Source organism: Ochotona princeps, chromosome 31, assembly GCF_030435755.1.
Source record: "Ochotona princeps isolate mOchPri1 chromosome 31, mOchPri1.hap1, whole genome shotgun sequence".
Classification (NCBI taxonomy): domain Eukaryota; kingdom Metazoa; phylum Chordata; class Mammalia; order Lagomorpha; family Ochotonidae; genus Ochotona; species Ochotona princeps.
Genome location: NC_080862.1, coordinates 3,382,719 through 3,406,203, shown reverse-complemented (window position 1 = coordinate 3,406,203; position 23,485 = coordinate 3,382,719).

Genomic DNA, 23,485 nt, shown 5'->3' with positions numbered 1-23,485 from the left:
GATTCATGTTAATGAGTGACAATCATCTGCCACATGAGTGAGCAGCTGTTTTCTCAGAGGGAAACATGTTCTATTAATTTACCTTTGAGACAAAATATCAAAGCCACATCATGAAATGAGTGTCCAATTTGGAAAACAACCATCAGCTGGTCTTGGTTTCCCCTCCACATACTGTGTGAAAGGTATTACAGACTGTCCCAAGGGCGAAACACCTGAAGTTGAAAAATACAAAGTGACTGGAATCTTGATCTGAAATCTGCAACTTACAGGATAATAATGGTTCAAGAACTAAACCATAAATATAAAACTTAAACAGCCAGCATAGTAGTGCTGGCCCCATTTTGAGGGACAGATTGTCCTCCAAGGTTAAATCCAGCAATGGAGAAAAGACGAAGTGAACCATTTCCCTACCTAGAAAACTTCTAGTCCTCTTCTAATCTGTACCCTGTTTTCCTATTGGCTACTCAGTCACATCCTCCCAGAGAGAAAGCTAATCAATAAATGCATCTATCTTTCATTCATTGTCCTTTCTCAAGAGCAATTATTGTGCTACGTTTAAGTCATTGTATCAGACCCTCGGAATTTAAATAAACACGAGAATATTCTGCCTTTATTCTTCAAAGTCTATAGTAATATTTTATAGGATGAAATTGTGGGAAACAGTGGGTGAATTTGAAGTGTTAGCTATAGACAAAAATGTGGTCTGAGATACAGATAAAAACAGTAAATGTTTAAGCAAGGAACAGTCATAGCAAACTTGTTGAGATTCGACCGTGATTTATAGTCACCAAATCAACTCTAGGATGCTACAATTGTTTCACTCAGACCTTAGCTTGTGTCTAGTTGACACAGGCACTGAGCTGCATCAGTGCTACAAGGATCCTACTAAGGGTTTTTCACTGCATAACTGAGAAGACGCCTGCTAGACGTGTGTTGACTGTGACGTGTGTGAAGCCTCATCAGCATTAGAGTTTTGTACAATGGACTCCATCAGATTCAAAGCCATTCTTTCTTACCGTGAGAATTCAATGTTTCCCAGAATAAACAATATTTAAGTAAGCTTTTAAATGAAGACTAAAAGTTGAACACTACAAATAATGTGTAGGCTGGTAATTAACATAGGGCATAGTCATCCAAATTCCTGAAATGGACCTATTTCCAGCATGGGCTGGGGTGTCCCTTTGATTGGATGTGTGTTGAATACAGCAGATTTTATTCACTTCCATGTTTAACCCCATATGCAGCTTAGCCCGAGATCCTTGAACGGCTGGTTTAGGCCCAAATCCACATGACCAAACATTAATATTGTTCCTCAACCTTACGCAATATCACTTAAACCTGTTATTTTTCTTTAACAGAATTTCTTATGTAACATCTTAGAATAACTTGCCTAACACTTCAATAGGCATATTTGAATATACATAGCCATGATCTAAAGTGAATTAAATGTTGATAGTCAAAATGATCAATTTTGTCAGTTCAACAAATCCCATATACAAAAGCTCAAAAGCATGTGTCCTAATCCGAATTCATGTCAACCACCAGCTGGTCCAATAAGCCATACAATTACACTTTATTTCATTTATTTTTATTTATCTGAAAGGAATGGTAACAAGAGTGATCTTCCAACTGCTGGTTCACTCTTTAAATACACAGGCCAAGATGAAGCCAGGAGCTAGAAACTTAATTCAGGTCCCCCACATAGGTGACAGGCACCCAAGCACCTGAATTATCACCTGTCACTTCTCAGATTGCGCATTAGCAGGAAGATGGAACTAAAAGTGGAGCTGTGGCTGTGACACAAACACTGATGCAAGCTTCCTAAGTAGCATGTTCATTTACATGCTGAACATCTACGACATACAGTTCTACCTTAAACCTGTCCATTGTGAGTGGGAGCCAGGGCTTTCTGTCAGTCACCACTGGAATGAAGGTTCTCAGTAGCCCACCCTGAAATGCATGGTTTATTCCAGCCGTGATTCCCATTCTAAACCCAAATGACCCCGTAATTCAGGACAGACCGGCCAGAATATGAGAATCTGGGTTCCAATTTGACTTGAAGTTAGACATAAAGTCAGATACACCTAAAACATTTAAGGAAGTGCGTATGTGATATAAAAATTAGGCTTTGTACTATGTTTATAAAATAGATCATGTGAATATGTTGAAAGCCCTGTGATAGAACATTTCCATGAAGACCAACCAAGAAGTTACAGCATCTGAAAAGAGAAGTAGAATTTAGCAGCTTGCCAAATTTAGGTTTGTGTGGTTCTGTTTCCTGTTTAGGTCTGGCTACGCAGAAGTCTAATTAACATGTTTTACCTCAATACATTCGCAGACTTGAACAACACACCCTGAATCCACTATCACACTTTCATTCCAAAACCAGTACAATGAGCCTCCTTGTTGTGTTTGCTTTGTTTTCAAATCCACATTATTTTCACAGTGTGAATGGATTAGAGAATGTCTTGGATGGCTTCTCTTTTTCATGGAGAAATAGAGTGCAAAGTGAAAAACAGATTTGACATCAAACTCAATAAAGGTTACATAGAACTAACCGCTCAGTAAGCAGGGTTTTTCCTCTGACTAGGTAAAGAAATGTTTGTTTGGTTCTTTTTTTTTTTTTTTCACAGCACCAACAAGTGGCTTAGTGCCGGGTTTTCAGTTCTATGTAACCTTTATGATTGGCACATCTCTACTATGGGGCTAATTTATTGCAGCTGCCTTTTTACATGTTTTTGCAATTTTTTGAAAAAATCTGTAAATCAGAATGAATTGATTCAGAAGTACACTGCCGTGGCATGCCCTATGTTTAAAGAATAGTTCCCAGCTACAATCAAAAGCTAGACAGCAATTGCTGCCAAATACTATTGTTCAGACTTAAAAAACAAAAAACAGAAGTTGCATAAGCAGTCCCCAGAGGGTCCTCTTCTGCTCACTCTGGTAGATTCGGAGCATAAAGAGGTGCAATTCCAGTGGGGCCCCCACACGTGGCAAGATGCAGGTATGGAGTGGGGTGATCTTCCCACATGCTGAGCAAATCCACCAAAGACGAAATGAGCAGCAGGCAAAGAGAAATGTACAACTCAAAGGAACGCCATCCGATCCTTGCTGTATCCTTTGCCTCTCATTTGCTCCCTGCTTTAAGGAGATGTGATGGTCCTTAGCTCAGTTTCTGAACTCACAGCAATGCCTTCTTTCTGATTCTTCCCTGTCTTATTTGGCAGAATGGTCCTCTAGGCCACTTCTACCCTGGTCCTAAATGTGGAATGAAAGGTGTCTGGTCTTCCCACTGACAAAGGAATCCCAGCGGTGCTCGGCACCAGAAACATGCTCTTTCCCTTCCTCCCAGAAGCTAATTCAGAAAAGGATCAATTTACCCGGCAAATGGAAAAATCAAAACTTTTTCCACCTCATCGAAAGCCAGGGGAGGGCTAGCTAATTGCTTCACATCCCCTAACTCATCCTATTTTCTAATGGGACTTGAATACCCTCAGGTGTGGCCCTACATCAATGTCCCCCCGCTGTTCCCACATCCCCAGAAAACAGCCCAGGGAGCGTGGTATCAGCAAAACTGCCAGCTTAGCCTGCAGGAGCAGCTCCAGTTGTGCGAAAATCAAGGAAGGACACAGCCCAGGATTCGTAAGTACGTATGATTTCATCTAAATCCAAATAAGTTCAAAACTAAGTTTGTGATGATGTCAGCGTTAACTAACATCTGTCCTCAAAGGAATATTTCTCCTCATCATTACCTTCAAACTGCACTTATTGAACACCCCTCTACATGTAGCACTAAATAGAAAACAGACCAAGAACTGCTTAATGCTCGACTTAAACTCTTCAGCAACAACTCACTCACCTGTCTTTGTTTTACCAATAACCAACGATTCAACTTCTGCCACCTACAGAGCAGATCCCTGGGGTGTCAGGAACCTGACTGTCCAGAGAGATCTGATCAAGGACCAGAGAAAGAATATGGTTCCTTATGGTAGGTATAGCATGGGAAAGTTTACCACTTAAACTTCCAGAGGACACATAGCTAAAGACGAAATACGAGAGAAAAGCTGTATCCAGCTTTGTTCTTTGCTTTTCTTTTATGTCATGTAATAAAGGGAACTTCAAGAAAAAGTCAATTTATTTTGTTCTGACAAAAATTTTGAAGCCTGTGAATATTTTTTGCACCATACACATTTTTCATAAAAGTTTTGAACACTTCTTGTATGCTGGGTTACAAAAACACATTTTGGCTCAATAATAAAATTATCTTTAAAACTTGTTTTCTAAGTGGTGGTGTATTTGATACATACTGAAGAATGTATGTGGAAAACGAGTTATGAAATAAATACTATGAACTTACCAAAAAATCTTCAGTAGAGCTTTTTCTTAGTATTCTTATATCTTCTCTACTCTTAATCTTCCCTGCCGGAGTTCAACACTGTGGTGTTTATCACTGATTTACTTTAATTTTATACACGTGTAATAAGCTACACACTCTTTACTCTTCCTAGGTTTTGCACTTATACAAGAAGGTCTAATTGACATGAAGGATCTTCTCATGCACATCTGCCACACATCTCGTCTTCAGTACTACATATTTTCCGCTTTTCTGTTGGAATGACCGTCTTTCAATCTACTTGTCAGAATTTTCTGTACATTCTTTAAATCATATTTGTTATATGTCATGAAAATGTCATTTTCTTGTATCTTCATTTACCTTATGGTGTCTGAATATAAATTAACTACATTAAATTGGGAACTTATAAGAAATAAGTTCATGTTCCCCACATTTCCTTCGAATATATTTTCCCAAGGGTGAAAATCTGTACTTTTATAGAAAAGTTTGACCTTTTATGCATATAAATTAATTGAACTAGAATGAATTATTTTTACCATGTGAAATAGAACAAGTTTCTCTCCCTGCACCCTCTCTGGGTAGTTCACACTCTCAGCACCATTTACTCCTACTACCTCTGGTCCTAGTCTTTGGCAATGGTGACTATCGTCACACAACGTGCTGTATTTGGGTCTGTTTCTGAGACACCTGATCTTGCTCTCATCTGTGAAAATGCCACATTCTTATCCAATTTAGCGAAAAGTCAGTCTCCCTAAAGTAGCATCTATCAGATCATAATTGGCGAAAGTTCCTTTTTAAAGATTTATGTATTTGAAGCTGGGTTGCATTGACACAGAGACAGATCTGCTTGCTAGTTCGCTCCCCCAATGGCCATAACAACTGGGGAAGGGTCAGCCCAAATCCAGGAACCTAGAATTCCATCTGGGTCTCACACATGTGTTAACAGAGGTCCACGTACTTGGGCCATCTTCTGCTGCTGGTGATACATGGGGCAGGCAGGAGCAGCACTCAAAGCTTAACCCACCACACTACAATGCCAGCCTGTTTAGATACTTTCTGAAAGCCAGAATGAAACGGGGTCCCTCCTTCAATGCAGCAATGTAAAAAACCCATCCCTTCTGAGATGGCACACAAATGGCACCAAGTAATTCACAATGAGACGGTCCCTTCCTGCTCTCTTGTTTTTATCCTCCCTTTGAATCACAGCATAATGAACTCTTTTCTAAGTTAAATTGGGAATCAAAGTTTATTCCTTCAAAAAGGAACTCTACAGCAATTTTATGGTTACAATAACTTTCCCGATATTTTCATTGCTTGGACATAATGAAAAGGGCAAGTGCATTCTCAGGTCATTAAAGTCAGTGTGACTATTCAACGTCCCAGAGATGCATGTAATTGCCTCCAGTAAATGCACCTGCTCATGTTTTGTTGCTGCAGCTATTAGTGAGCCTCCACTGTTTCTTATCGCTCTCCCACTTGCTACAACCGAACTGAGCTGCTTGTAGCTCTGACACTTGCAACAACAGCATTAGTCACTGAAGACAAGACAAGGAAATTTCAAGAAAACCATGTTCACAGGTCAAGCAGAAGAAAAGCAGAAATTATTTCCATGAAACCTATTTACAGCTTCCCCTCTTACTCCAAAGCCCTGTTGGGTACATTGGCTTCGTGTCATGTAAACTCCCTTTCACATATACTTCACACACACACACACACACACACACACACACACGACCCTTGACCACCCCTGCAGCATTGTGTGGGCTTCCACAAGACAGGTACTCTTTGCTTTGTCTTTTGTCCTCCACATACGGTATTTGCTATTGACTAAGTCGCGAGCATTTGCTCAGAAGACAAGGAGATCTGGGCTCTGCTTTTTGTGCATCCCACGGGCCTCATTTCTCTGGTTGTCTCCTTTCTCCACCCCAATTCCCCCCCCCGCCAAAAAAAAAAAAAACCACACACACACATATTACGTTTTACTTTCTTCTTGCTGAGAACTGTGGCCAGGAAACATAATATCATGCTTTCAAAGAAGCGTTCAGATTCTTGAACTAATGTGCCATAGAAATTTAAGATGTATCATAAAACTGCCTGAAGTTGGACTAAATCCTGAACTATGAATAAACCAGGTAAGGGGGAAAGCTCTGCTAGAAGAGACGTATGCAGATTTGAAAGCCCATGTCAGACAGGTGCTAGAAATGCCATAAGATTATTGAAATCTGGTAACATTTTTATGAATAAGAGTCACTCATGTTTTATAATGCAATGCTTCATATGAAAAGTATTTCACTTATTGTGAAATAGCAATTCATCAAGGTAAGTAGACTATTGATGCTGTATAAATGACTAATAAAATTCTACATTTCTTTTCAGTTCTTGGAGGAGGATCTTGCCTACTGTGTAAGATGAGGATTCAAAGCCCTTCTCATCACAGACTGGCAGAATTTCACGATGCCAGTGTTCTAGACGATTCTGTTGAATGCAAGCAAGTGCTAAGAGCATCTCCTAGGGTGCCTTTGCCTACGCTCAGAGAGGAACCAAAATGACAATGAGAGTGTTTTACTTATAGAGATTGCCATGTATGGCTAATGAGCTTTTAAAAATGAGAGCTAACTCGCATCTCTTCCATTTTCCCTGCGCTACTGACTCTCTACAGTCACTTTCACTCTCAACCTGTCCCTTTATGATCTCGACATAGCTACTACGGTTCCAGACATCAGAGCCTCAAACAACTCCACCCCAAGGCGAGAAAGTAAGTTTTTCCTTTACATCTTTTTTTGATGGTGTTTACATAGTTGATCAGTGAGGGAAGGACCAAGGGTTAGGGAAAATGGGTGAGGCCACTGCCCCCAAACTTCGTTTTACTTCCTCCTGTATCTGGGGGAGGGAGGAGACAAGCGGAGAAGCCACACCCAGCCTCCCAACTGCCTTAGCACCACTGAATTGGGAACGGCCACCAGTTACCAACCCAGGATCCCTGAGGATTCTGCTTAAGTGGTTTCAATAGTCCTGAAATGCCATTGATCCCACTGATCCAAGGATAAGGAAATCCTTCCAAGGTCCATTGGCTGACACAGTCAACCCTCGAGTTTTCATCCAGATATTTTGTCATCACTTTCATTTTGAAAAGGAACATTTGTGTGAATCGGAGGTTTTCAAATATCGGTTGGGAAAATATCAACATGTTCACGAATAAAGAGCATTGGAGCAGGGGCACTTCAGAATCAGGAATTCAAGATACAATGTCCTCTCTCCCCTTGATTAAGTCACATGAAACATATCACTATAGCTAAGTGGTTGAAAAGGGGCTATTCATCATGAACAATGGGTCACAGATGATCGACTGTTTGGATGTGACCATCCTCTGTCCAGAGGTTGTCTGCTTCACCCTACGCTTCTCCATGGTCAAAGTGGTTTTATTATTAGGTTCATCGTCTTCCCAGGACCTTAAGCAATATTAGGTATTCTACTCAACAATTCAGAATGGTCTGTTTTCTGAGGATGACCCACTATATTCTCAAAGTACATATCTATGTCTAGACTATACTTTTTTCAAGTATGCTTACATAAAATTGAATCAGAAGATAGGTTTATTTCAGTGCAAAAACTGAAGTGCACAGCTTTTTCATGACATGCAATTTTCATGAATTTTCTTAGGAGCTCTCATATCTAATATATATAATATCTATATATAGTGGAAGAATTATCTAGCAACACTGTCTTAAGGCAAAATACTGCAAGAAGCCTCCAATGTGAAGGGAATCTCAAGCACAAAAGGACAGTGAATCCCGACAGCAACATAAAAACAAAGACTTGAAATGATCTTAGGAAGATGGTGCCATGTGTACAAAAGGAGATGCTAAAAGAGCAAACATGGGCCAAGGTTTAATGCAGAAAAGCAGAACTGCTTTGGAGAACAAGAAACTAATACAGAATACAAGGAGACTTCAAGACATTCGTGGAAAAGTCTTGTATGCAATTTAAGTGTCTTGTATCAGAGTTAATTTTTTTTAATTTAACTCTTCCACCAACTTTTGAAAGTCCCATGTATAGAAATCTGGTAGGTTTTGGAAAGATTGGCATTCAAAACAAGCATATTGTATGTTGGGATCTTGCTTGCATACGATCAATTTGGCAGCAATGGGCATCTCCCCCTTTCTTCTTCCATCATTTCAGAACCTTTTTATCTTAGTATATTTTCCTACAGTCCTCCAATACTATAGCTTGGAAAGAACCAACGTCTGACTAATGCTTTATTTTAAACTACTCACTTACAAAAGAAAGGCATGTTTTCCTATCAAAGGAATTCCAGGAACCAAGACAAAATGACATCACATCCCTTAACAACCAGATGTCAGTAGGGCTAAGAATATCTGAATTTCCAGCCCTTGTTGTATGACTTATTTGTCACCTAGTCTCTTTGCACTTCAGTATCCTCGTGTATACTGTGTGTGTGTGCACGCGCGTGCACAGAGACAAAGAGACCTATTACTTACCACAGAACTGCTGTAAAGCTCAGAAAGCACTCACAGTAAAATAGGGCATCTGATGGTAAGGATGCACCCTCCCCTTTTAGAACTTCTGAATGCTTATAGGACTCCACAGTATAAAGGATTAGACACTCCCAAGTAAATAATGGGTCCAACCGGGAATTGTGTAGGTTGCTGGGTAACCTGTACGACATACTCTTTCTTCTGCATGTATCCTTCTTGGTTCGCCAGTGTTCCCAAATGCACAGGTCTGACCTGGACCACTGGAGGATATGGACACACCTATAGGTTTACCTGAGGTGATTCAGGAAGAGGCTGCACAGCCATCAGGGACTACAACCTTCTCATAACATTCTGACAAACTTAGTCTACTCCCAACAACACTAACAAAGCAGACACCAGCAAGCCCCAAATTTGGATGCTGACCTACTTTCCTGGACCAGCTTACTCTAGCCTACCCATGAGAACTTTAACTGTTTGAGCTTCAAGAATGATACTAGCATAGTTTCAGACAATCCTGCACACATAGGACAGCCTTTGCAACCTTGCCATCATCAAGGACATGGCATTTGTGCATCCTCAGGTTTCCATCCTGTACATCCTCCGGCTACTTTGCGACCCCCTTATCCTCTAAATCTACAGATGTGTTCCTCTCTCATTAAGGTCGCTGTAGCTCGGCCATCTCACATGTTTCAGCTTTGACTTCTCTGAGCCTGGCTTAGCCCTACACATTGTGTTGATGCAGCAAACATTTGGGTGAGCAAACGAGTTATGAGACAGTGGTTCTATTCTGGATTTTCTTCAACTGCCAGCCATTCCAGTATGAAAGACAGGACAGTCTTTGGAAACTTCCTAAAGGCTGAAATTAGAGTAGCTGAAGATAAATAAAAGAATATTCCTTATTGGGATGTGGACCATCAAAAGCAGTGGGGGCAGTTTTATATTTAGCCTTTATTTATACTTGAGAATTCTCATTTTCGGTCTTAGAAATATCTTCAAGACGCAGTTTCTAACGGAAACACTGAAATCAGAAATGAGCTCACATGAGCACATTGACATCCTACTGCAGAAGAACTGCCAATTACTCAACGCTATCACACCACTGCTTGCTTAGGGCTCCATTAGACACACAATATTCTACCACCAAATGCCAAGAGGTACACACGAGATACTTTCATTGTAAAATAGAGGAAAGTGAAGCAGCTAAACTGAAAACGTTGCTAAAGTAGATTTTTCCTCTCAGTGTGATCTCAAAATGAAATGCAATCCAGCAGTTAAAAATGGAACAATTTAAGTGTGTTTGGTTCCAAAGCATGAAACATGCAAAAATGCAGTCTGAAGAATGTTGAGCTTGGCTGGCAATCCGATTTGCCAGCCATTCCTGGGCCCGTTTTACAGGGAAGTATTATCAGGATTCAGCTGAGCCAGGCAAATCCCCAATTATATTAAGATCACTTGCTCCACTGCTTCTCGGAAGGAGAACATCCCATAAAGGTTTGCAATTGTTTTGTGCAATGTTGTATCTAAAGATACAGTTTATGAAGGAGAAAGTGGTCATGATGTGTTTATTCAAGTGATAAAACACTTCTGCAAGCATCCTGAGAAATGAAATGTTACCAATAATTCCAAATGCTGTAGAAGTTGAAACAAACTGGACATATTTGCCTTCAGTTGAGTTGCCATTCTTTGTTATAGAAGTGTTGCTAAGAGGTTTATGCCCTGTTTGAAGTTTGGAACACATTGCTGTGAGCCACTCAACCAACCAGAATACTTTATCATATGCAATCGTTGTATTTCAAGCAACAATTTGTAACACCACTGCAGGCAGAAGACAGGATTGCTATTATTGAGCAGTTAGATTATGCCAAGTTTTTAGCATGTCTTAAAATCCCATGAGCAAGGTCATGGGCAGAGGCAGCTCGTCAACTTCTCCAGGGCCCAGCCTCTTAGGGTATCTCACACCCTGTAAGCAACACAGCAGACCCCTGACTGCTGAGGACAGATGGGTTCTGTGATACTATGGAGCAACTCCACCAGGGCATGTATTGATATCAAAGGCCTTGCTGTCTGTACCTGTGACGGCATCCTGAGTAAAGGCCTTTCTGACTATAGGTATCAATATTCCTGCAGCAGTGGCTCAACCCTACAAAGTTGAGAACTGCCGTGTATTTAATAAACATGTTTTGGAGGCTTTTGCTTAGCCAGCACTGGGGTGGTCCATAGGAACATTTTTAAGACAGCCATGCACCCTGTCATCAAATCTATATCATTCACATGCGCATACTATTTCTACATTAACCCAATTGATCATCACTTATTCCATGATCAGTACACCTAAGGATCCAATTTTACAGATGAGGACATTGAGCTACAGATAATGAAAGCATAACCTTACCAACATTGATTCAGCAATAGACAAATTGAAAGGGGTTTCAGATCTAGTGGATAAATTTTTGGACCTGAGAGACTGTGGGATGGAGTTGGAGCTGATAGCAAGGCTCGGAGCCTAGACCTGGAGATTAAGAAGGTCTTTGCAGAGACCACAGAACTAGCTGGGATTAAGCAATGAGTACACACAACATGAGTGTTTGACACAGAGACAGCAGGTGTGAGGAAGGAATGGGCTCCCTTTAGTACCTGGACAAGGCCAATGTCCTGAAGTACAAAAAAGACTGAAACAGAGCCAGAGCAAGGAACCCAAAGGGGATGGTGTGGCTCAATTCATAACAGCGTCGCTAATCTCATCTCTCCTACACACCCATGTACTTGGTTCTGTAGTATTTTAGGACCCTTGAGCAAGTTCAGTTGGCTCTCAACCATTTCTCTAGATATGAGTATCCGTTGTTACAGCAAGTTTAACTCTGGCTTTGACCCAAGTAGGAACCAAAAGGGAAAGGCGACAATGGTTCAGAGGCCCTCAAAGGAACATCAAGGCCTTCATCTCTCGTCACCTCATTCTGAGAACCCACTTTTTCCTTATTTCCATATCAGGCTCCTGGATGAGGGCTAAGTGTATGCGAGAGAATAAACGAAGCAAGGTAGTAGATTCCAAAGTCTTGTTTTCACAAGTTAAACTTCAGAGATTTTTATTGGGGAATTCCAAGGTGTAAATGGAGGCTGTATGGGCAGTAAAATGAAGTATTAAAGTTCTTACCCATTTCTTTCATTCGCAAAACTGTAATGCAGTAAAATATTAGCCTTAAGGCAAGTAGGTTCCGGAGTGTATACTTGTCCTCTAGTTCACGAACACTAGTTCTCTCTCTCATTTCCTGTCTCTCCCTCTTCATCTCTCCATCTGCTCTATTCTTCTACTCAGCCAGTGCCACTAGCCTGCTCATGTTGCAGCACTCCACATACTGGCAGCTCCCACATTAGTGCTGTACCACCGTGTGTTGCACAGCAGCATCTGACATCAATCCTGCTTTTCAGGCAGTTACCAAGGCCAGTTACCAAGGCAGACCTGTACACGGGTCAGCCTTCCTCCTCCACTCTCACTTCCCCTCAAAGATGTTCGGTATCAGCTGTGTCAGACAGAAATGACCAATGAGTTTGCTAACTGAGTCGGAGATGTTTCATTTGGTGACTTGCCATTGTCCCCAGAAATCGTCTCCCCTTTGCATGCTACCACATAGATTCGAATATTTTCAGCCAGCCCAAAGTTGCTATATATATGGTTTCTTTAAACTTTATAAAAGATTTGAAAAGAGATGGCTTCAAGAGCTGTTCTTACAGACTAAGGCCTTCAAGTAGTATCTCCTGGAAACTGTGCTTCAGGTTCTAAGGGGGACCCAGAGGGGTTGTCCCATCACAAGTATTTGGAAAGCACAAGGCACGATGCTCCCTCATTTCCTCAGCTCATGAGCAAGCTCTTCGGAGGCCTAGGGCACCTCTGAGCCAACTATCTCTTTTCCAACCGGGTGGGTATCTGATTTTCAAAAAACTGCTTCCTTGGGCCACATATTTCTTTACCCACAAAGGCCACTTGCAAAGCAATTCATACAATCTGAGCCTCTGAACTCTTCAAAAATGGCTGAGACAGGCAAAGCTCTTCAGGACCTAGGCCTCCCTGCATCTGGGAAGTGGTGAGGGGGAAGGGATCACTTTGTCTCTCCATAACCTCAGGAGAACTGACACAATGGTGGGATTCTCCCTAGCTGCCCCCAACCTGACCTCAGGCTATGAAGGAAGCTGTTCTCCATGAGCAGCTCTTGGTTTCTAAATTTCCTCCCACCCCAAAAATCCCAATAAGCAGCGACTGAGAAATCCTCAGCCTCATTTAGGGAGTCTAGACTGGGCCTTCCAAGCTGGCCAGCGCTGTACTTCCAAGCAGTTCCAGAACCTGCGTGATCGGTTGTCACTTCTTAGCTGGCACATTTATTGATGAATACAAAATCACGCTTGGGTTAGAAAACGTTGGGAACTTAAGCGTACAGTCCAAGTTGTAGGAACAGACTGCCAACCAGAGGAGATGTGTGTGAGGGAGTTTTTGGTTGCACTAAGAGAGGGAGGGGGGAGACCATCAGCTTTTCAATAAAGAACTCCAAGATGGTTCCTGGTTGTTTTCTTGTTTGAGTCTGTAATTTTCTCCTGATACGCTGCGTTGTTGACTGGAAATGACTCTTGTTGTCCCTAAGAGAACCGAGGGAGTTACCTAAGACTGAGCTATTTTTATAAGCAGCAGGGAAGAGGGGAGGAGAGGGAGAAGAAAAAAAAACAAGAAAATCACACTGCAAGTACTCAGATATGAATGTATACCCATAAAAACAATTTTCTGATTCTATCCCTGAAGACTAAAGCCACTGACTAAATCCATGTTCACTGCAGAGCCTTGCATTAAATTATAAAGTAAGAGGACATTCATGTACTTACTAGGCTTTTCATTAAAAGGGCTTCATAACCACCGACTGAACCCGCAGTAAATAACATGTACTATTTCCACACTAATCACCGTGTCTCTTCCTTCCTTTCCGGTTTAGTGTGCACTGAAACCGAGTATCCATCACTGTCTTCCACGGGCCTTGCCAACCAACTACTTAGACCAGTACCATGACAAACTTGTTCAGACAATTTCACTATCGCATCCTCTGCCTCTCACCTTGCTGAGCCTTCCTGGGGTGCCTGCAGAGCCATAGGGCCATGCTGCTGTGGGAAGCACTTAGTGTTGGTATATATGGGTCTTCACACGTTCAGTTGCTATGGATCAGAAGTCCAGCTCAGCAAGGTTTTCATAGCTGCCCCATGACCACACCCCTTTGACTTGGAGCTCACATAGGGCTATGTGTTTCAGTTGCTGTTTTACCCATTCTGCCTCTACTGTGGTGTTTCACCCATTACTAGTTCTTTCTGAACGATTAATACCAGTCAACCACTCACTACTTATTTTTCTCTTACAGTGGGCCCTGCTTTCCGGAAAGTGTCCCCACTGGTCAAAGGTACAGCCTTTGGATGGGAGATTCATTTACTGATTCCCCTTGTAGGTCAAGAAAAGAAAAGCTTTCTGTCTCAAACATGATATCAAGAGGCATTGCTGAATTAGCAAAAACAAGTTGTGAAGGCAAAATTGGACTCATCTTGTCTTAGTTTTTATGCCTTTTCTGCTGTAGGGAACTGAGAAAAACCCTGGAAGAAAAAAGTGATTGATCAACAAGAATACAGTAATCGATTAGTTCAAAGCTCCTATGTTTACTACGAAAAAAGGAAAAGTTATTTGGAAACAGTCTAAATGGTCTGTTCGAACAGTCCTTATTCCAACTACCCAATAAGACGCCAGGCCATCCCTTTTCTGTTGCTCTGAGAAGAGCAGAGAACCCTTACAAAGCAGAAAATCATTTTGTAAAAGCAGCCTTGAATGGGTTTTTTTTTCACCTCTTTATTACTTGTAGGCTTTTCAGCCCCCAGGATCTTTTAATCCAATACAACTCATTTAAAATAGATAGAATGTTCTATCACTCAAACTAAATGCCTTTGGAAACAAAGAGGAGCTGTCATAATTGTGAGCTGTGCAGTGAATACGCAACAGTGTCATCAGGATCTGGGCGGCACACTTCGGCTAGAATGAAGGATTCTGCAGACCGAGTTACATAGTCATGCCGCAGCATCAAGATCAGACCTTCCAGCAAGTGTGAAGGCAAAGGGAGACGTCAGAGTTCAACAGGCTCAGTAGCTGTTAGGTGGGACCTGCTGTAAGTCCTTGTAATCAGAACTATTGTGGTGAGACCCCAAAGCTTTTCTTGATAAGGATTTCCTTATGGAGGTGGGACACTGCTTCTGTTTTGTGCTCTCTGCTGCTGTGTGTGTCTGCTACTCTGCCAAGGCTCTGAGTCTGCTGGTATTAACAGATTTCCTGATATGTCTTCACTAGTATTCTCCTTCTGTGTTCAGAGTACTTTGATTCAAAGCTTGTCAATGTCCCAGGTCCTTGGCCCACCTGGATGGCGAGTGCCAGGCCCATGAGCCCCAGGGTGGGGGTCCTTGACTCACTATGCAGTGGGTCTTGGGTCCATGGGCCCCAGAGGTAAAGGGTCCCTGTTCACCTGGCCTGCCACCTCGGGCCCACCTGTGAAAACTGATCTTCCTCAGTGGATAAGATGGCATGGTGACAATATCCTCCCAGACCTACATGGAGGATATGGCAGCCCATCGAGGCCTACAGAGGACATCTGGTACCTTGCCAAAAGGAGGGCAGAACAAATTGCACAACTACCTAGGCCAAACAATGACAGCAAATATCTGAGTGAATGGAGACTGAGGTCGACTATATCAGGCAATGGACATCGAAAGGGTTCCCTTATCCTTGGATCAGTGAGATCGACATTTCAGAACTATCAAAACCACTTGGGTAGAATCCTCAGTGTGTGGTGCCACATCAGGACCCTGGGTTGATACCAATGGCCATTCCCCATCCCCAGGTTTGAGGTGGTTGGAAGTTGGATGCAGCTTCTCCCCTTGTTTCACACCCCACTCCCAGACATAGGAAGAAAAAATAGGAAATTTGGAAACAGTGATCACACCCACTTTTTCCTAACCCTTGAACCTTCCCACCCTAATCAACTATATAAACGTCATCTAAGATTTCAAAAATAAATAAAAATAAAGCCTGTCCATTCAAAAGGTCTTAGACACATGCTTGCAAGTGAAGAGCTGGATCTCCCAGTGTTCACCGTCTTCTGTTGTTTGATCTCCTGCATTGGCTCCATGCAGCCAAGCTGTTCAACTGCATTTTGACCCTGAGTACACTTGTAGGAATTGAGAATACACACTACGCACCAGGTTTCAGAAATTCTGTGGCCAACAGAACACACATCTTTCCTACTCTCATAGATCTTATTATCAAGTAGTTGAGATGTATACTGCTTACCACAATTATAAATTATGATAAGCACTGCGAAAAAAAAGTATTTTGAAATAGATTATCAGGGAGATCCTTTCCAAAAGAGTGACATTAAGCTAAAACCTGGAGAATAAGTGGGACTCCAATGGACAAAGAGCTTTCCAGGCAAGAAAAACAACATGACCAAAGATTTGCTGGCAAGAAAAGACTTGGTAAATGCAACAAAATGAAAGCCAGTTTACACGCCTGGAGAGAAATGAGACAGAAAAATCAACAGAGGTTGCAGAATTAGGCAGACAAGACATGGTAAGAATTGTGTTGCTCCAAGGTCATGGAAACCACTGCAGAATTGCAAGCAGAAGAATGAATGTTATCTTGTTTATATTATCCAAAGGGCAGGATTGGAAGCCAGGAGATCAGTAGGAGAAAATTGTCATGAACTATGGAAATACTGGCTTTTACTCTCCGGGTATTCATAGGGTGTAGCCTGCTCCCAAGAGGAACTTTTGATCCTGGACCACAGCCTTGAACTGGGTCTTCTTATCCTGTCTTCCCCTACCATTCCTAGGAATTTCTGGAGCTCAAATGTAGTAATAGGCAAAGCACTAGACGGAGTAGTGAAGACCACACTTCACATGGTAACATCCTATAATAAAAAGCTTGGGTTTGAGCCCCAACTTTGTTCCCAATTCTAGCTTTCTCTGAACTCTGAGGGGCAGCAGGTGGTAGATGAAATAGGTTCATTTCACCTACATTGGAGAATCATATTGAGATCTTGGATTCCAGCTTTGGTCCTCATCCTGGCTGGGAGCATTGCAGGCATTGGAGGAGTAAATGAACAGATAGATGAACCAACACATTCAAAATTAAAAGGTAACAGTGACTTGTCCTCACTTAAAGAAAAACACCAGTCCACAAGCGATCAGCACCATCATGTCATGTTTTGACAAAGCGATCTGCATTTAAAACACTGTTTTGTTTTTAGTAAAAATGTTAGTGATTTTTCTCTCTTCAGACCCCACTGAAGAGCAAGAGACAGCACTTAGAAGAGGGAATCTGTGTCTCAGGCACTTCAATAATTACTGAAGTAACAATCTTAAGCAACGTAACAGTCAGTATTAGAACCAACTATGAGAAAAGTAATAAAACGGACTTAACAAAAGGTGGAAGTAAAATGTTTCTGATTCAGGCACTGTGTCTCAGGAAAGAAACTTACAACTCTGAGAAGTCAGATCCAGGCTTTGCTTCAAGGGAAGACATCTTTGAACACAGCCGAGAAATCAGAGGACCTGAACTTCACACTGGAAGGGGTTAATCCTAGCTAAGGCCTTCTCGTAAATATTACTGAAGCCTCATAGATACCAGAAGGTCCTTATGGTCAGAGGTGGTGAGTAGGAAACATTTATTGATTACAATCCAAGGTTTATGGGGAGGAAATTTAGTGAAAAACCTTTTCCATGGTCAGGAAATTGAACAGTGTTGCAATCATAATGCAAAGGTTGCTGATGAAAGACTACAATAGTCTTGCAAGAAGCCCCGGGGCCAGTTGGTTGTAAATATTGATAAAAGCCCACACGAAAGTTTGCTGAATTGTGTGGATGGCGTTTGAATGTCATATGCCTTCAGTGCACAGGGGAAGAATATAGGACTAATAATGCATGCAAGGTGTGTGCATGCATGCAAGTATACATTTGATTCTCCAAAAGGGTGATGATAGGCTCCAGTGTACAGAAGAGATAATATTTCAGAGTGACACCTCCTCCAGAACACCGCATAGAATCACCTTAGAAACAGGCAGATCTTCTTTTTCATTCCAAAAAGTAAATAAACAACACCACTCGAATTCATCTTCAACCTGTGCTGTAATTACCTGCTCAGGGTAAGTGTCCCTTTTATGATCGCTTTGGACTGAGATAAACCCTAGGGAGCAAAGAGACATTTTATCTTCATGTTACTAACTTTTTCTGTTTAATTCTTTCAAGCATGTCATGTATTGATTCCAAATTTGAATTCCTCCTGGCTCCCACAGGAAATTGCAAGGAAAATAAATGAGATTTCTGTGGAATCTATGCTCAGCTCTGAAACCAGGAAAGCCTCATAAAACCCCAGCACATCGTCACCATTTGGAACCTGGGAAAAGCAGGAGACAAAGAAACTCCAAGAAAGTGCCAGCAGCACAGCTCAAGCTAATGTGTGTCCTTGGTCTGAATAGCAACGACATTGACTCAAAGCTGAGAATTCCGAGCAAGACACGGTGTGGAACCTGAAGACACATCCAGTCATCCTATACAAGGATTCCATACCTCAGCATTATCATCTTCCTGGGATGTGGTAACTTACAATAAGTCACACTTGCCCAGGATGACCACCAAAAAATCTTCAAATACAAGTAAGAATGATCTTTGATTCCTCCCAGTGACTATCACTGTAACGCAGAAAACTCTGCATAATACATTTATCAGTTAACATCGTGTATCCCTTGGGAATTGACATGACATCTAGCAAAGTGATAATTTTGTCCCTTTATTCTCAATGATTCTCTATGTGTCGCATCAGAGGGAAACATCAACTCAGAAAACAAAGCTGGAGCTGTTTCTTCTGAAGAAGCAATTACAAGTATGTTTTTAAGATGTGTTTCTCAGGTAAGTCATATTCATGCTTCTTTGACCAAAGTCAAGACAGTGAAGTCTGTGAACTGGAAACAGCACCAATATTCCCTTCTCTCCATTCGAGCTCTTGGGTGTGCCCTGGCAACTCACTCAATCAGGTCACAAAAAAAAAAAAAAATGGGGAATGCGGTCAGAGGATCACATGATCAGATTCTCTCACAACTCTAGTACTTAACTAAGCAAAAGCCTTGTGATCAGGCCTGGCACAGAGTGAATGTACAACATGTCAAATACTGTTGATCTTATTAGTATCACATGCATAAAGGCAAAACTGAACCTGTTTGGATCCCCAGTTTCACAGTTACTACAAGCATTCAACCAGAGAGCATCTATGAAAGCTTCAGGCACACTGCCAGGCAAACCGTAGGTGCATAATACATACTCTCTTCCTCCCTTTTAAGTTTTTCATTTATAACTAAAAAAGAAAACCAAACTTTCTTTCCCACACCAAGATCTATGAGGGAAAAATTTAAGCTATGCTGGTCTTTGGAAACTTCTGTCCACTCATTAAAAACTTTAAATAAACAACCAAAACTTAACATTAAATCAGAAAGTTTCAAAGACGCTATACCCTCTTCGGTTGTTCTTATTGGGGTAAAAACTGTTGACAAAAGATTGGTCGTCTTGAGGCATGTGCTATGGCATAGCACATTAAGCTGTGGTTTGCAAAATGAGCATTTATATGGGCACTGGTTCTAATCCCAGCTGCTCCACTCTAGCTCAGCTCCCCTAATGAGCCGAGAAGGGCAGTGGGAGATGGCACAGGCACTCAGCTTCCGACACTCTTCTGGCAGACTGATGGAGTGCTGGGCTCCTGCCTTTAGCCTGACCCAAGGTTAGCTGAAGCCTGCATTGGGGAAGTGAAACAGCAGATGCAAGTTCCAACTCTCTTACTGTATCTTCAACATGTACTCTCCCTCCACTCCACCTAAACAAAATTAATGGAAATAATACAACTCTTAATTATCGTTTCTCAACCACAAGTGGAATGCCACTGTCATACACTTACTCTTTGCTTGTTCCCTGAATGGCTTGTAAAATGCATTTTTGTTTTGTTTAAAAGTCAAAATTACAGATAGAGTTGGAAGAGACAGATTTTTTCATCCACTGGTTCATTCCCCAGATGGTGCCAACACCCAGGGCTGGGCCAAGTAACGGCCAGAAAAACCAGGGACTTCATCCAGGTGTCCTACATGGGTAGCTGGGGTCCAAAGGCATGAACCATCTTCTACGTCTCCCAGACCATCAGCATGGATGTTGGAGTTGGAATTGGAATAGGCAGGACACAACGTTACAGGTGAAAGCTTTACCAGCTGTGCCACAATTCTGGCCTCTCCATGCTTGATATTTTTAAGGTAGGGAGAGCAGCCAGTAACAATTTTCCAGGAAGGAATTTTCCTAGTGAGAGGAGCAAACATGTGGATTTCAAGAGATGCTGGGTTCCAACATCTGTTGTTTTGGAATCTACATTCTCCATTGTCCACCTGGCCAGAATTTCTTTGGACGTTGCGCTGATAAAGCCTTGCCAATATTCATCATTGCCTTCTCTCTGTTCGGAGAATAGACAGAGAATACCCAGAGCACAAGTTTTATGTTTCTGGATATTTAATTCTTGAGCAACAAAATGATGCAGTTTGTTTAAAACCTCAGAGACAATTCCTGATCTGTCCCTCCTCCCAGTCATCCATGGCTCTTGTTCACATGCATAAATTCAAACTATTTTCTGGATTCCAGCTTTTTAATTACTAAATCGGGTGATGGTGTTGCTCGTCTTCTTTCTGATCCAACTATGACACGGAAACCTATCACTGAGACTTTCTTTTAAAATGTTGCATCATCCCTACCAGATGACAACCGGCAAAATGCTGCTTATGTATACCCTTGTCCCCGTGCTACCCTCCTCTGTCCCCGGCGTTGGTGCTGTGCCCTCTGTCTCATTCACAGTAGCCAGTCCTCAGACCCTTAACATGGCAGGCTGGCTCTGTACACCTGCCTCCGGGGACTATCAGGAAGGTGAGCTATTGAGCCACCAGTCCTGCTGACAGAGGTGCTGCTGGAATCCAAGGGACAAGCCAGAAAGTTCTCACACAGAAGAAATAACCCTGCAGGGCCAAGCAAGAGGGCTCTGGAGCCTCTCCGTTCCAGATGGTAGCCATTAGTCACAGGAGTATCTGGAGCTTATGTAAAATTAGGTAAAATTAAGTAAAATGGCAAATTCTGTACCTCAGCCACAATAACTACATCTTTTACAAGATTTTTAAAAATAGCAGACATTAGCCCTATTTCAAAGTGCGCAGTAGTTCCATCTTTCGGCAAGCATAAAATTTCTGAGGAATGAACCAGCAGACGGACGATCTTTGTCTCTCTCTAAATCTGCCTTTTCGATAAAAATTTTAAAATCTTAAATTTATCCTAGTGCCTACCATCTGTCAAAGACCTATTAGTGTTGTGAACAAGAGGCAGGACCCTTTCATCATCCAACTTACACTCCAGTGAGGGAGGAAGACAACAAATACAATTGTCCCTTGAATTACATGGTGGACTGGTTTCAGGTCTCCCCATCGATACCCAAGCCCACTGATGCTTGAGGGCCTTGTAGCAAGTGATGGAATATTTCCATATAATTTATGTGCATGCCCCCTCACATTTTACAACATTTTTGGATTTATGGATTACTCAGAATATATAATACAATGTAAATAAAACTGCATTTTTAGGGAATACTAACCAGAATAAAAGTATGCACATGGTCAGAGAGGCTATAACTTTAACATTTTTGACTTGCAGGTATCTGAAGCAGTGGGTTGTAGGACCTGCAGATACAGAGAACTAAATGCAACAGAATACAGATTACCCCAGATGCTGCTAATTCCTGGGGGGCAGTAACAGCCACGCTTAGCAGGGCTGGTGACAGATGGCCCCAGCACTGTAAGTTTCAGCAAGGAACCAGCGCACTGGCTACCAGAAGGTTGAGAGGAAACCCGCTGATGAGACAAGAGAAAGGAGTTGCCGCAGGGTTTGGAGGGAAACAGAGTTGCACATTTTCAAGGACAACTTGAGAAAAGGCCAGGGGGCTCACAGTTGTGAGCAGCAGATGAGAAAGTTGAAGAAATAGCCAGAGGTGACCAACCAGGCAAGGCCTTGCAGTTGCCATAAAGCATTCAGCTGTATTGTAAGGACACTGGCAAGTAACTGAGAATTCAGAAAACAGGACTGGATTTACATGTTTATTGATGACACTGGATGCTGCATGAAAAATGGAAATGAACAGTGGCTCTGCAAGTGAGATGCCCAGACAAGTGTCATTAAGATTACATGTAAACTTGTCAGATGCACATTCTAGAGACCAGTGTGGTGGCAGAGAGGGTTAAACTGCAGCCTAAGATGCCTGCATCCCACATGGCTTCCCGTCTCAGGCGCTCTGCTCCCCATCCAGCTCCCTGCCATTGCACCTGCAAGGCAGAGATGATGCCTAGAGATCTCTGGGCCCTGACATCTGTGCGACCAAGGATGGAGTTGTTGCCAACTGGTTTCAGCTTGGACCAGATCTGGATCACCTTTGGGAAATGAATCAGTGGATATGGGATATCTTTCTCATTCACACTCACTAGCCCACTCTAGCTCTCACCGTCTTCACCTCTGTCTGATTAACCCTTTCAGTTAAATCTTTTTTTTTAATTAAATCTTTAAAATAAACAGAAATGCACATTCTCAGGCCATATTCCAACCCTCCCAAACCAGAAACTCCTGGTGTGGGGACAAGATGTGTGTCTTAATAACCTGTCTGGGGCATTTGAATGCACACTCATAGTTGAAGATCCAAGTATTAAGAATGAGGGTGAAATGTGGGGAAATGGGTTACAGACAAGAATCTTTCTAACATTGTTTTTACACAAAGTTCCCCTCTTTAGGATATTTAAAATTCCCTTCAAGGGCATGGAGAAAAGGGAAGTCGATAGCAAAGACAGTCTTGTTTTTAGTCAAAGATTGTCTTTTAGACCAGGTACTTTGGTGAGTAGAAGCTGCTTTCTCTTTACATGATGAAATTTTAAAAGCTGATTTCAAACCATTTAAGAAAACAGAAATCAAAGACTGAATCCTTTTGGTATCGAGACTACACCCCCAAAACTTGTCCCTAGCGAAGGCCAGAGATCAGCATGCTCTTCCCAAATACAACTGGCTGGGCAATTCACCAGACTCACAGTGACATCAGTTGAGAAGTCCTCTCAGATAGCGACCCCTACAAATGCTCAGAGGTGCTCTGAATACACGTTCTCACCCTAGGAAGGAGGGAAAACCTTTAGGTAATGCCCTTTCATGGTCCCCTGTGCAGGAAGACACACTCATGACCAGAAGGCTTCTCTCCTCGGGCATCATTGGAAATACTTGCACGTTATTTGGGTGTTCACCGAGCTGAACTAACATTTGCCAGAGCAGCCACCACATCTCATCTCTTCTGAAAACCAAGAATCACTATACAATGTAGGACTTACAACTTGCTCTTAAGCTCTTTGGTGGACTTGAGTTTAGTAGGTTGACCAACTATTAAAGCAGGAATGAAAGAGCAAGAGGGAGAAAGACATTCAGGAGAGTTGACAAACACTTTAGATAAAGAGGGGATCACAGAAAGGAGCTTAAC